Consider the following 15,375-nt stretch of genomic DNA (forward strand, 5'->3'; position numbering starts at 1 on the left):
GCAATCCCTTCCAACTCGAGGATTGACTCTCTTTCTCTATCCCTCCATCATATCTATGGGTGATGCCTGGCGGGAAGAAGGGGGTTGGACTGGATGGCCTTTAGCAATCCCTTCCAACTCTAGGATTGACTCTCTTTCTCTATCCCTCCATCATATCTATGGGTGATGCCTGGCGGGAAGAAGGGGGTTGGACTGGATGGCCTTTAGCAATCCCTTCCAACTCTAGGATTGACTCTCTTTCTCTATCCCTCCATCATATCTATGGGTGATGCCTGGCGGGAAGAAGGGGGTTGGACTGGATGGCCTTTAGCAATCCCTTCCAACTCGAGGATTGACTCTCTTTCTCTATCCCTCCATCATATCTATGGGTGATGCCTGGCGGGAAGAAGGGGGTTGGACTGGATGGCCTTTAGCAATCCCTTCCAACTCTAGGATTGACTCTCTTTCTCTATCCCTCCATCATATCTATGGGTGATGCCTGGCGGGAAGAAGGGGGTTGGACTGGATGGCCTTTAGCAATCCCTTCCAACTCGAGGATTGACTCTCTTTCTCTATCCCTCCATCATATCTATGGGTGATGCCTGGCGGGAAGAAGGGGGTTGGACTGGATGGCCTTTAGCAATCCCTTCCAACTCTAGGATTGACTCTCTTTCTCTATCCCTCCATCATATCTATGGGTGATGCCTGGCGGGAAGAAGGGGGTTGGACTGGATGGCCTTTAGCAATCCCTTCCAACTCGAGGATTGACTCTCTTTCTCTATCCCTCCATCATATCTATGGGTGATGCCTGGCGGGAAGAAGGGGGTTGGACTGGATGGCCTTTAGCAATCCCTTCCAACTCTAGGATTGACTCTCTTTCTCTATCCCTCCATCATATCTATGGGTGATGCCTGGCGGGAAGAAGGGGGTTGGACTGGATGGCCTTTAGCAATCCCTTCCAACTCGAGGATTGACTCTCTTTCTCTATCCCTCCATCATATCTATGGGTGATGCCTGGCGGGAAGAAGGGGGTTGGACTGGATGGCCTTTAGCAATCCCTTCCAACTCTAGGATTGACTCTCTTTCTCTATCCCTCCATCATATCTATGGGTGATGCCTGGCGGGAAGAAGGGGGTTGGACTGGATGGCCTTTAGCAATCCCTTCCAACTCGAGGATTGACTCTCTTTCTCTATCCCTCCATCATATCTATGGGTGATGCCTGGCGGGAAGAAGGGGGTTGGACTGGATGGCCTTTAGCAATCCCTTCCAACTCTAGGATTGACTCTCTTTCTCTATCCCTCCATCATATCTATGGGTGATGCCTGGCGGGAAGAAGGGGGTTGGACTGGATGGCCTTTAGCAATCCCTTCCAACTCGAGATTGACTCTCTTTCTCTATCCCTCCATCATATCTATGGGTGATGCCTGGCGGGAAGAAGGGGGTTGGACTGGATGGCCTTTAGCAATCCCTTCCAACTCTAGGATTGACTCTCTTTCTCTATCCCTCCATCATATCTATGGGTGATGCCTGGCGGGAAGAAGGGGGTTGGACTGGATGGCCTTTAGCAATCCCTTCCAACTCGAGGATTGACTCTCTTTCTCTATCCCTCCATCATATCTATGGGTGATGCCTGGCGGGAAGAAGGGGGTTGGACTGGATGGCCTTTAGCAATCCCTTCCAACTCGAGGATTGACTCTCCTTTCTCTATCCCTCCATCATATCTATGGGTGATGCCTGGCGGGAAGAAGGGGGTTGGACTGGATGGCCTTTAGAAATCCCTTCCAACTCTAGGATTGACTCTCTTTCTCTATCCCTCCATCATATCTATGGGTGATGCCTGGCGGGAAGAAGGGGGTTGGACTGGATGGCCTTTAGCAATCCCTTCCAACTCTAGGATTGACTCTCTTTCTCTATCCCTCCATCATATCTATGGGTGATGCCTGGCGGGAAGAAGGGGGTTGGACTGGATGGCCTTTAGCAATCCCTTCCAACTCGAGGATTGACTCTCTTTCTCTATCCCTCCATCATATCTATGGGTGATGCCTGGCGGGAAGAAGGGGGTTGGACTGGATGGCCTTTAGCAATCCCTTCCAACTCGAGGATTGACTCTCTTTCTCTATCCCTCCATCATATCTATGGGTGATGCCTGGCGGGAAGAAGGGGGTTGGACTGGATGGCCTTTAGCAATCCCTTCCAACTCGAGGATTGACTCTCTTTCTCTATCCCTCCATCATATCTATGGGTGATGCCTGGCGGGAAGAAGGGGGTTGGACTGGATGGCCTTTAGCAATCCCTTCCAACTCGAGGATTGACTCTCTTTCTCTATCCCTCCATCATATCTATGGGTGATGCCTGGCGGGAAGAAGGGGGTTGGACTGGATGGCCTTTAGCAATCCCTTCCAACTCTAGGATTGACTCTCTTTCTCTATCCCTCCATCATATCTATGGGTGATGCCTGGCGGGAAGAAGGGGGTTGGACTGGATGGCCTTTAGCAATCCCTTCCAACTCTAGGATTGACTCTCTTTCTCTATCCCTCCATCATATCTATGGGTGATGCCTGGCGGGAAGAAGGGGGTTGGACTGGATGGCCTTTAGCAATCCCTTCCAACTCGAGGATTGACTCTCTTTCTCTATCCCTCCATCATATCTATGGGTGATGCCTGGCGGGAAGAAGGGGGTTGGACTGGATGGCCTTTAGCAATCCCTTCCAACTCGAGGATTGACTCTCTTTCTCTATCCCTCCATCATATCTATGGGTGATGCCTGGCGGGAAGAAGGGGGTTGGACTGGATGGCCTTTAGCAATCCCTTCCAACTCTAGGATTGACTCTCTTTCTCTATCCCTCCATCATATCTATGGGTGATGCCTGGCGGGAAGAAGGGGGTTGGACTGGATGGCCTTTAGCAATCCCTTCCAACTCTAGGATTGACTCTCTTTCTCTATCCCTCCATCATATCTATGGGTGATGCCTGGCGGGAAGAAGGGGGTTGGACTGGATGGCCTTTAGCAATCCCTTCCAACTCGAGGATTGACTCTCTTTCTCTATCCCTCCATCATATCTATGGGTGATGCCTGGCGGGAAGAAGGGGGTTGGACTGGATGGCCTTTAGCAATCCCTTCCAACTCGAGGATTGACTCTCTTTCTCTATCCCTCCATCATATCTATGGGTGATGCCTGGCGGGAAGAAGGGGGTTGGACTGGATGGCCTTTAGCAATCCCTTCCAACTCGAGGATTGACTCTCTTTCTCTATCCCTCCATCATATCTATGGGTGATGCCTGGCGGGAAGAAGGGGGTTGGACTGGATGGCCTTTAGCAATCCCTTCCAACTCTAGGATTGACTCTCTTTCTCTATCCCTCCATCATATCTATGGGTGATGCCTGGCGGGAAGAAGGGGGTTGGACTGGATGGCCTTTAGCAATCCCTTCCAACTCTAGGATTGACTCTCTTTCTCTATCCCTCCATCATATCTATGGGTGATGCCTGGCGGGAAGAAGGGGGTTGGACTGGATGGCCTTTAGCAATCCCTTCCAACTCTAGGATTGACTCTCTTTCTCTATCCCTCCATCATATCTATGGGTGATGCCTGGCGGGAAGAAGGGGGTTGGACTGGATGGCCTTTAGCAATCCCTTCCAACTCGAGGATTGACTCTCTTTCTCTATCCCTCCATCATATCTATGGGTGATGCCTGGCGGGAAGAAGGGGGTTGGACTGGATGGCCTTTAGCAATCCCTTCCAACTCTAGGATTGACTCTCTTTCTCTATCCCTCCATCATATCTATGGGTGATGCCTGGCGGGAAGAAGGGGGTTGGACTGGATGGCCTTTAGCAATCCCTTCCAACTCGAGGATTGACTCTCTTTCTCTATCCCTCCATCATATCTATGGGTGATGCCTGGCGGGAAGAAGGGGGTTGGACTGGATGGCCTTTAGCAATCCCTTCCAACTCTAGGATTGACTCTCTTTCTCTATCCCTCCATCATATCTATGGGTGATGCCTGGCGGGAAGAAGGGGGTTGGACTGGATGGCCTTTAGCAATCCCTTCCAACTCTAGGATTGACTCTCTTTCTCTATCCCTCCATCATATCTATGGGTGATGCCTGGCGGGAAGAAGGGGGTTGGACTGGATGGCCTTTAGCAATCCCTTCCAACTCTAGGATTGACTCTCTTTCTCTATCCCTCCATCATATCTATGGGTGATGCCTGGCGGGAAGAAGGGGGTTGGACTGGATGGCCTTTAGCAATCCCTTCCAACTCGAGGATTGACTCTCTTTCTCTATCCCTCCATCATATCTATGGGTGATGCCTGGCGGGAAGAAGGGGGTTGGACTGGATGGCCTTTAGCAATCCCTTCCAACTCGAGGATTGACTCTCTTTCTCTATCCCTCCATCATATCTATGGGTGATGCCTGGCGGGAAGAAGGGGGTTGGACTGGATGGCCTTTAGCAATCCCTTCCAACTCTAGGATTGACTCTCTTTCTCTATCCCTCCATCATATCTATGGGTGATGCCTGGCGGGAAGAAGGGGGTTGGACTGGATGGCCTTTAGCAATCCCTTCCAACTCTAGGATTGACTCTCTTTCTCTATCCCTCCATCATATCTATGGGTGATGCCTGGCGGGAAGAAGGGGGTTGGACTGGATGGCCTTTAGCAATCCCTTCCAACTCTAGGATTGACTCTCTTTCTCTATCCCTCCATCATATCTATGGGTGATGCCTGGCGGGAAGAAGGGGGTTGGACTGGATGGCCTTTAGCAATCCCTTCCAACTCGAGGATTGACTCTCTTTCTCTATCCCTCCATCATATCTATGGGTGATGCCTGGCGGGAAGAAGGGGGTTGGACTGGATGGCCTTTAGCAATCCCTTCCAACTCGAGGATTGACTCTCTTTCTCTATCCCTCCATCATATCTATGGGTGATGCCTGGCGGGAAGAAGGGGGTTGGACTGGATGGCCTTTAGCAATCCCTTCCAACTCTAGGATTGACTCTCTTTCTCTATCCCTCCATCATATCTATGGGTGATGCCTGGCGGGAAGAAGGGGGTTGGACTGGATGGCCTTTAGCAATCCCTTCCAACTCTAGGATTGACTCTCTTTCTCTATCCCTCCATCATATCTATGGGTGATGCCTGGCGGGAAGAAGGGGGTTGGACTGGATGGCCTTTAGCAATCCCTTCCAACTCTAGGATTGACTCTCTTTCTCTATCCCTCCATCATATCTATGGGTGATGCCTGGCGGGAAGAAGGGGGTTGGACTGGATGGCCTTTAGCAATCCCTTCCAACTCGAGGATTGACTCTCTTTCTCTATCCCTCCATCATATCTATGGGTGATGCCTGGCGGGAAGAAGGGGGTTGGACTGGATGGCCTTTAGCAATCCCTTCCAACTCGAGGATTGACTCTCTTTCTCTATCCCTCCATCATATCTATGGGTGATGCCTGGCGGGAAGAAGGGGGTTGGACTGGATGGCCTTTAGCAATCCCTTCCAACTCTAGGATTGACTCTCTTTCTCTATCCCTCCATCATATCTATGGGTGATGCCTGGCGGGAAGAAGGGGGTTGGACTGGATGGCCTTTAGCAATCCCTTCCAACTCTAGGATTGACTCTCTTTCTCTATCCCTCCATCATATCTATGGGTGATGCCTGGCGGGAAGAAGGGGGTTGGACTGGATGGCCTTTAGCAATCCCTTCCAACTCTAGGATTGACTCTCTTTCTCTATCCCTCCATCATATCTATGGGTGATGCCTGGCGGGAAGAAGGGGGTTGGACTGGATGGCCTTTAGCAATCCCTTCCAACTCTAGGATTGACTCTCTTTCTCTATCCCTCCATCATATCTATGGGTGATGCCTGGCGGGAAGAAGGGGGTTGGACTGGATGGCCTTTAGCAATCCCTTCCAACTCTAGGATTGACTCTCTTTCTCTATCCCTCCATCATATCTATGGGTGATGCCTGGCGGGAAGAAGGGGGTTGGACTGGATGGCCTTTAGCAATCCCTTCCAACTCGAGGATTGACTCTCTTTCTCTATCCCTCCATCATATCTATGGGTGATGCCTGGCGGGAAGAAGGGGGTTGGACTGGATGGCCTTTAGCAATCCCTTCCAACTCTAGGATTGACTCTCTTCTATCCCTCCATCATATCTATGGGTGATGCCTGGCGGGAAGAAGGGGGTTGGACTGGATGGCCTTTAGCAATCCCTTCCAACTCGAGGATTGACTCTCTTTCTCTATCCCTCCATCATATCTATGGGTGATGCCTGGCGGGAAGAAGGGGGTTGGACTGGATGGCCTTTAGCAATCCCTATCCAACTCGAGGATTGACTCTCTTTCTCTATCCCTCCATCATATCTATGGGTGATGCCTGGCGGGAAGAAGGGGGTTGGACTGGATGGCCTTTAGCAATCCCTTCCAACTCTAGGATTGACTCTCTTTCTCTATCCCTCCATCATATCTATGGGTGATGCCTGGCGGGAAGAAGGGGGTTGGACTGGATGGCCTTTAGCAATCCCTTCCAACTCTAGGATTGACTCTCTTTCTCTATCCCTCCATCATATCTATGGGTGATGCCTGGCGGGAAGAAGGGGGTTGGACTGGATGGCCTTTAGCAATCCCTTCCAACTCGAGGATTGACTCTCTTTCTCTATCCCTCCATCATATCTATGGGTGATGCCTGGCGGGAAGAAGGGGGTTGGACTGGATGGCCTTTAGCAATCCCTTCCAACTCTAGGATTGACTCTCTTTCTCTATCCCTCCATCATATCTATGGGTGATGCCTGGCGGGAAGAAGGGGGTTGGACTGGATGGCCTTTAGCAATCCCTTCCAACTCTAGGATTGACTCTCTTTCTCTATCCCTCCATCATATCTATGGGTGATGCCTGGCGGGAAGAAGGGGGTTGGACTGGATGGCCTTTAGCAATCCCTTCCAACTCTAGGATTGACTCTCTTTCTCTATCCCTCCATCATATCTATGGGTGATGCCTGGCGGGAAGAAGGGGGTTGGACTGGATGGCCTTTAGCAATCCCTTCCAACTCTAGGATTGACTCTCTTTCTCTATCCCTCCATCATATCTATGGGTGATGCCTGGCGGGAAGAAGGGGGTTGGACTGGATGGCCTTTAGCAATCCCTTCCAACTCGAGGATTGACTCTCTTTCTCTATCCCTCCATCATATCTATGGGTGATGCCTGGCGGGAAGAAGGGGGTTGGACTGGATGGCCTTTAGCAATCCCTTCCAACTCGAGGATTGACTCTCTTTCTCTATCCCTCCATCATATCTATGGGTGATGCCTGGCGGGAAGAAGGGGGTTGGACTGGATGGCCTTTAGCAATCCCTTCCAACTCTAGGATTGACTCTCTTTCTCTATCCCTCCATCATATCTATGGGTGATGCCTGGCGGGAAGAAGGGGGTTGGACTGGATGGCCTTTAGCAATCCCTTCCAACTCTAGGATTGACTCTCTTTCTCTATCCCTCCATCATATCTATGGGTGATGCCTGGCGGGAAGAAGGGGGTTGGACTGGATGGCCTTTAGCAATCCCTTCCAACTCGAGGATTGACTCTCTTTCTCTATCCCTCCATCATATCTATGGGTGATGCCTGGCGGGAAGAAGGGGGTTGGACTGGATGGCCTTTAGCAATCCCTTCCAACTCGAGGATTGACTCTCTTTCTCTATCCCTCCATCATATCTATGGGTGATGCCTGGCGGGAAGAAGGGGGTTGGACTGGATGGCCTTTAGCAATCCCTTCCAACTCGAGGATTGACTCTCTTTCTCTATCCCTCCATCATATCTATGGGTGATGCCTGGCGGGAAGAAGGGGGTTGGACTGGATGGCCTTTAGCAATCCCTTCCAACTCTAGGATTGACTCTCTTTCTCTATCCCTCCATCATATCTATGGGTGATGCCTGGCGGGAAGAAGGGGGTTGGACTGGATGGCCTTTAGCAATCCCTTCCAACTCTAGGATTGACTCTCTTTCTCTATCCCTCCATCATATCTATGGGTGATGCCTGGCGGGAAGAAGGGGGTTGGACTGGATGGCCTTTAGCAATCCCTTCCAACTCTAGGATTGACTCTCTTTCTCTATCCCTCCATCATATCTATGGGTGATGCCTGGCGGGAAGAAGGGGGTTGGACTGGATGGCCTTTAGCAATCCCTTCCAACTCTAGGATTGACTCTCTTTCTCTATCCCTCCATCATATCTATGGGTGATGCCTGGCGGGAAGAAGGGGGTTGGACTGGATGGCCTTTAGCAATCCCTTCCAACTCTAGGATTGACTCTCTTTCTCTATCCCTCCATCATATCTATGGGTGATGCCTGGCGGGAAGAAGGGGGTTGGACTGGATGGCCTTTAGCAATCCCTTCCAACTCGAGGATTGACTCTCTTTCTCTATCCCTCCATCATATCTATGGGTGATGCCTGGCGGGAAGAAGGGGGTTGGACTGGATGGCCTTTAGCAATCCCTTCCAACTCTAGGATTGACTCTCTTTCTCTATCCCTCCATCATATCTATGGGTGATGCCTGGCGGGAAGAAGGGGGTTGGACTGGATGGCCTTTAGCAATCCCTTCCAACTCTAGGATTGACTCTCTTTCTCTATCCCTCCATCATATCTATGGGTGATGCCTGGCGGGAAGAAGGGGGTTGGACTGGATGGCCTTTAGCAATCCCTTCCAACTCGAGGATTGACTCTCTTTCTCTATCCCTCCATCATATCTATGGGTGATGCCTGGCGGGAAGAAGGGGGTTGGACTGGATGGCCTTTAGCAATCCCTTCCAACTCGAGGATTGACTCTCTTTCTCTATCCCTCCATCATATCTATGGGTGATGCCTGGCGGGAAGAAGGGGGTTGGACTGGATGGCCTTTAGCAATCCCTTCCAACTCTAGGATTGACTCTCTTTCTCTATCCCTCCATCATATCTATGGGTGATGCCTGGCGGGAAGAAGGGGGTTGGACTGGATGGCCTTTAGCAATCCCTTCCAACTCTAGGATTGACTCTCTTTCTCTATCCCTCCATCATATCTATGGGTGATGCCTGGCGGGAAGAAGGGGGTTGGACTGGATGGCCTTTAGCAATCCCTTCCAACTCTAGGATTGACTCTCTTTCTCTATCCCTCCATCATATCTATGGGTGATGCCTGGCGGGAAGAAGGGGGTTGGACTGGATGGCCTTTAGCAATCCCTTCCAACTCGAGGATTGACTCTCTTTCTCTATCCCTCCATCATATCTATGGGTGATGCCTGGCGGGAAGAAGGGGGTTGGACTGGATGGCCTTTAGCAATCCCTTCCAACTCTAGGATTGACTCTCTTTCTCTATCCCTCCATCATATCTATGGGTGATGCCTGGCGGGAAGAAGGGGGTTGGACTGGATGGCCTTTAGCAATCCCTTCCAACTCTAGGATTGACTCTCTTTCTCTATCCCTCCATCATATCTATGGGTGATGCCTGGCGGGAAGAAGGGGGTTGGACTGGATGGCCTTTAGCAATCCCTTCCAACTCTAGGATTGACTCTCTTTCTCTATCCCTCCATCATATCTATGGGTGATGCCTGGCGGGAAGAAGGGGGTTGGACTGGATGGCCTTTAGCAATCCCTTCCAACTCTAGGATTGACTCTCTTTCTCTATCCCTCCATCATATCTATGGGTGATGCCTGGCGGGAAGAAGGGGGTTGGACTGGATGGCCTTTAGCAATCCCTTCCAACTCTAGGATTGACTCTCTTTCTCTATCCCTCCATCATATCTATGGGTGATGCCTGGCGGGAAGAAGGGGGTTGGACTGGATGGCCTTTAGCAATCCCTTCCAACTCTAGGATTGACTCTCTTTCTCTATCCCTCCATCATATCTATGGGTGATGCCTGGCGGGAAGAAGGGGGTTGGACTGGATGGCCTTTAGCAATCCCTTCCAACTCTAGGATTGACTCTCTTTCTCTATCCCTCCATCATATCTATGGGTGATGCCTGGCGGGAAGAAGGGGGTTGGACTGGATGGCCTTTAGCAATCCCTTCCAACTCTAGGATTGACTCTCTTTCTCTATCCCTCCATCATATCTATGGGTGATGCCTGGCGGGAAGAAGGGGGTTGGACTGGATGGCCTTTAGCAATCCCTTCCAACTCGAGGATTGACTCTCTTTCTCTATCCCTCCATCATATCTATGGGTGATGCCTGGCGGGAAGAAGGGGGTTGGACTGGATGGCCTTTAGCAATCCCTTCCAACTCGAGGATTGACTCTCTTTCTCTATCCCTCCATCATATCTATGGGTGATGCCTGGCGGGAAGAAGGGGGTTGGACTGGATGGCCTTTAGCAATCCCTTCCAACTCGAGGATTGACTCTCTTTCTCTATCCCTCCATCATATCTATGGGTGATGCCTGGCGGGAAGAAGGGGGTTGGACTGGATGGCCTTTAGCAATCCCTTCCAACTCTAGGATTGACTCTCTTTCTCTATCCCTCCATCATATCTATGGGTGATGCCTGGCGGGAAGAAGGGGGTTGGACTGGATGGCCTTTAGCAATCCCTTCCAACTCTAGGATTGACTCTCTTTCTCTATCCCTCCATCATATCTATGGGTGATGCCTGGCGGGAAGAAGGGGGTTGGACTGGATGGCCTTTAGCAATCCCTTCCAACTCTAGGATTGACTCTCTTTCTCTATCCCTCCATCATATCTATGGGTGATGCCTGGCGGGAAGAAGGGGGTTGGACTGGATGGCCTTTAGCAATCCCTTCCAACTCTAGGATTGACTCTCTTTCTCTATCCCTCCATCATATCTATGGGTGATGCCTGGCGGGAAGAAGGGGGTTGGACTGGATGGCCTTTAGCAATCCCTTCCAACTCTAGGATTGACTCTCTTTCTCTATCCCTCCATCATATCTATGGGTGATGCCTGGCGGGAAGAAGGGGGTTGGACTGGATGGCCTTTAGCAATCCCTTCCAACTCTAGGATTGACTCTCTTTCTCTATCCCTCCATCATATCTATGGGTGATGCCTGGCGGGAAGAAGGGGGTTGGACTGGATGGCCTTTAGCAATCCCTTCCAACTCTAGGATTGACTCTCTTTCTCTATCCCTCCATCATATCTATGGGTGATGCCTGGCGGGAAGAAGGGGGTTGGACTGGATGGCCTTTAGCAATCCCTTCCAACTCTAGGATTGACTCTCTTTCTCTATCCCTCCATCATATCTATGGGTGATGCCTGGCGGGAAGAAGGGGGTTGGACTGGATGGCCTTTAGCAATCCCTTCCAACTCTAGGATTGACTCTCTTTCTCTATCCCTCCATCATATCTATGGGTGATGCCTGGCGGGAAGAAGGGGGTTGGACTGGATGGCCTTTAGCAATCCCTTCCAACTCTAGGATTGACTCTCTTTCTCTATCCCTCCATCATATCTATGGGTGATGCCTGGCGGGAAGAAGGGGGTTGGACTGGATGGCCTTTAGCAATCCCTTCCAACTCTAGGATTGACTCTCTTTCTCTATCCCTCCATCATATCTATGGGTGATGCCTGGCGGGAAGAAGGGGGTTGGACTGGATGGCCTTTAGCAATCCCTTCCAACTCTAGGATTGACTCTCTTTCTCTATCCCTCCATCATATCTATGGGTGATGCCTGGCGGGAAGAAGGGGGTTGGACTGGATGGCCTTTAGCAATCCCTTCCAACTCTAGGATTGACTCTCTTTCTCTATCCCTCCATCATATCTATGGGTGATGCCTGGCGGGAAGAAGGGGGTTGGACTGGATGGCCTTTAGCAATCCCTTCCAACTCTAGGATTGACTCTCTTTCTCTATCCCTCCATCATATCTATGGGTGATGCCTGGCGGGAAGAAGGGGGTTGGACTGGATGGCCTTTAGCAATCCCTTCCAACTCTAGGATTGACTCTCTTTCTCTATCCCTCCATCATATCTATGGGTGATGCCTGGCGGGAAGAAGGGGGTTGGACTGGATGGCCTTTAGCAATCCCTTCCAACTCGAGGATTGACTCTCTTTCTCTATCCCTCCATCATATCTATGGGTGATGCCTGGCGGGAAGAAGGGGGTTGGACTGGATGGCCTTTAGCAATCCCTTCCAACTCTAGGATTGACTCTCTTTCTCTATCCCTCCATCATATCTATGGGTGATGCCTGGCGGGAAGAAGGGGGTTGGACTGGATGGCCTTTAGCAATCCCTTCCAACTCTAGGATTGACTCTCTTTCTCTATCCCTCCATCATATCTATGGGTGATGCCTGGCGGGAAGAAGGGGGTTGGACTGGATGGCCTTTAGCAATCCCTTCCAACTCTAGGATTGACTCTCTTTCTCTATCCCTCCATCATATCTATGGGTGATGCCTGGCGGGAAGAAGGGGGTTGGACTGGATGGCCTTTAGCAATCCCTTCCAACTCGAGGATTGACTCTCTTTCTCTATCCCTCCATCATATCTATGGGTGATGCCTGGCGGGAAGAAGGGGGTTGGACTGGATGGCCTTTAGCAATCCCTTCCAACTCTAGGATTGACTCTCTTTCTCTATCCCTCCATCATATCTATGGGTGATGCCTGGCGGGAAGAAGGGGGTTGGACTGGATGGCCTTTAGCAATCCCTTCCAACTCTAGGATTGACTCTCTTTCTCTATCCCTCCATCATATCTATGGGTGATGCCTGGCGGGAAGAAGGGGGTTGGACTGGATGGCCTTTAGCAATCCCTTCCAACTCGAGGATTGACTCTCTTTCTCTATCCCTCCATCATATCTATGGGTGATGCCTGGCGGGAAGAAGGGGGTTGGACTGGATGGCCTTTAGCAATCCCTTCCAACTCTAGGATTGACTCTCTTTCTCTATCCCTCCATCATATCTATGGGTGATGCCTGGCGGGAAGAAGGGGGTTGGACTGGATGGCCTTTAGCAATCCCTTCCAACTCTAGGATTGACTCTCTTTCTCTATCCCTCCATCATATCTATGGGTGATGCCTGGCGGGAAGAAGGGGGTTGGACTGGATGGCCTTTAGCAATCCCTTCCAACTCTAGGATTGACTCTCTTTCTCTATCCCTCCATCATATCTATGGGTGATGCCTGGCGGGAAGAAGGGGGTTGGACTGGATGGCCTTTAGCAATCCCTTCCAACTCTAGGATTGACTCTCTTTCTCTATCCCTCCATCATATCTATGGGTGATGCCTGGCGGGAAGAAGGGGGTTGGACTGGATGGCCTTTAGCAATCCCTTCCAACTCTAGGATTGACTCTCTTTCTCTATCCCTCCATCATATCTATGGGTGATGCCTGGCGGGAAGAAGGGGGTTGGACTGGATGGCCTTTAGCAATCCCTTCCAACTCTAGGATTGACTCTCTTTCTCTATCCCTCCATCATATCTATGGGTGATGCCTGGCGGGAAGAAGGGGGTTGGACTGGATGGCCTTTAGCAATCCCTTCCAACTCGAGGATTGACTCTCTTTCTCTATCCCTCCATCATATCTATGGGTGATGCCTGGCGGGAAGAAGGGGGTTGGACTGGATGGCCTTTAGCAATCCCTTCCAACTCGAGGATTGACTCTCTTTCTCTATCCCTCCATCATATCTATGGGTGATGCCTGGCGGGAAGAAGGGGGTTGGACTGGATGGCCTTTAGCAATCCCTTCCAACTCTAGGATTGACTCTCTTTCTCTATCCCTCCATCATATCTATGGGTGATGCCTGGCGGGAAGAAGGGGGTTGGACTGGATGGCCTTTAGCAATCCCTTCCAACTCTAGGATTGACTCTCTTTCTCTATCCCTCCATCATATCTATGGGTGATGCCTGGCGGGAAGAAGGGGGTTGGACTGGATGGCCTTTAGCAATCCCTTCCAACTCGAGGATTGACTCTCTTTCTCTATCCCTCCATCATATCTATGGGTGATGCCTGGCGGGAAGAAGGGGGTTGGACTGGATGGCCTTTAGCAATCCCTTCCAACTCTAGGATTGACTCTCTTTCTCTATCCCTCCATCATATCTATGGGTGATGCCTGGCGGGAAGAAGGGGGTTGGACTGGATGGCCTTTAGCAATCCCTTCCAACTCTAGGATTGACTCTCTTTCTCTATCCCTCCATCATATCTATGGGTGATGCCTGGCGGGAAGAAGGGGGTTGGACTGGATGGCCTTTAGCAATCCCTTCCAACTCGAGGATTGACTCTCTTTCTCTATCCCTCCATCATATCTATGGGTGATGCCTGGCGGGAAGAAGGGGGTTGGACTGGATGGCCTTTAGCAATCCCTTCCAACTCTAGGATTGACTCTCTTTCTCTATCCCTCCATCATATCTATGGGTGATGCCTGGCGGGAAGAAGGGGGTTGGACTGGATGGCCTTTAGCAATCCCTTCCAACTCTAGGATTGACTCTCTTTCTCTATCCCTCCATCATATCTATGGGTGATGCCTGGCGGGAAGAAGGGGGTTGGACTGGATGGCCTTTAGCAATCCCTTCCAACTCTAGGATTGACTCTCTTTCTCTATCCCTCCATCATATCTATGGGTGATGCCTGGCGGGAAGAAGGGGGTTGGACTGGATGGCCTTTAGCAATCCCTTCCAACTCTAGGATTGACTCTCTTTCTCTATCCCTCCATCATATCTATGGGTGATGCCTGGCGGGAAGAAGGGGGTTGGACTGGATGGCCTTTAGCAATCCCTTCCAACTCGAGGATTGACTCTCTTTCTCTATCCCTCCATCATATCTATGGGTGATGCCTGGCGGGAAGAAGGGGGTTGGACTGGATGGCCTTTAGCAATCCCTTCCAACTCTAGGATTGACTCTCTTTCTCTATCCCTCCATCATATCTATGGGTGATGCCTGGCGGGAAGAAGGGGGTTGGACTGGATGGCCTTTAGCAATCCCTTCCAACTCTAGGATTGACTCTCTTTCTCTATCCCTCCATCATATCTATGGGTGATGCCTGGCGGGAAGAAGGGGGTTGGACTGGATGGCCTTTAGCAATCCCTTCCAACTCTAGGATTGACTCTCTTTCTCTATCCCTCCATCATATCTATGGGTGATGCCTGGCGGGAAGAAGGGGGTTGGACTGGATGGCCTTTAGCAATCCCTTCCAACTCTAGGATTGACTCTCTTTCTCTATCCCTCCATCATATCTATGGGTGATGCCTGGCGGGAAGAAGGGGGTTGGACTGGATGGCCTTTAGCAATCCCTTCCAACTCTAGGATTGACTCTCTTTCTCTATCCCTCCATCATATCTATGGGTGATGCCTGGCGGGAAGAAGGGGGTTGGACTGGATGGCCTTTAGCAATCCCTTCCAACTCTAGGATTGACTCTCTTTCTCTATCCCTCCATCATATCTATGGGTGATGCCTGGCGGGAAGAAGGGGGTTGGACTGGATGGCCTTTAGCAATCCCTTCCAACTCGAGGATTGACTCA

At 50.8% G+C, this 15,375-nt stretch overlaps 1 protein-coding gene across 1 annotated transcript in view; it reads right to left on the bottom strand.

Annotated features, from left to right (window-relative positions):
- Nucleotides 1–15,375, bottom strand: part of LOC137094885 (nucleus accumbens-associated protein 1-like) — a 47,916-nt gene that overhangs the window by 23,962 nt on the left and 8,579 nt on the right. The gene's annotated exons all lie outside the window — the stretch shown is intronic.

Source organism: Anolis sagrei, chromosome X, assembly GCF_037176765.1.
Source record: "Anolis sagrei isolate rAnoSag1 chromosome X, rAnoSag1.mat, whole genome shotgun sequence".
Taxonomy (NCBI): domain Eukaryota; kingdom Metazoa; phylum Chordata; class Lepidosauria; order Squamata; family Dactyloidae; genus Anolis; species Anolis sagrei.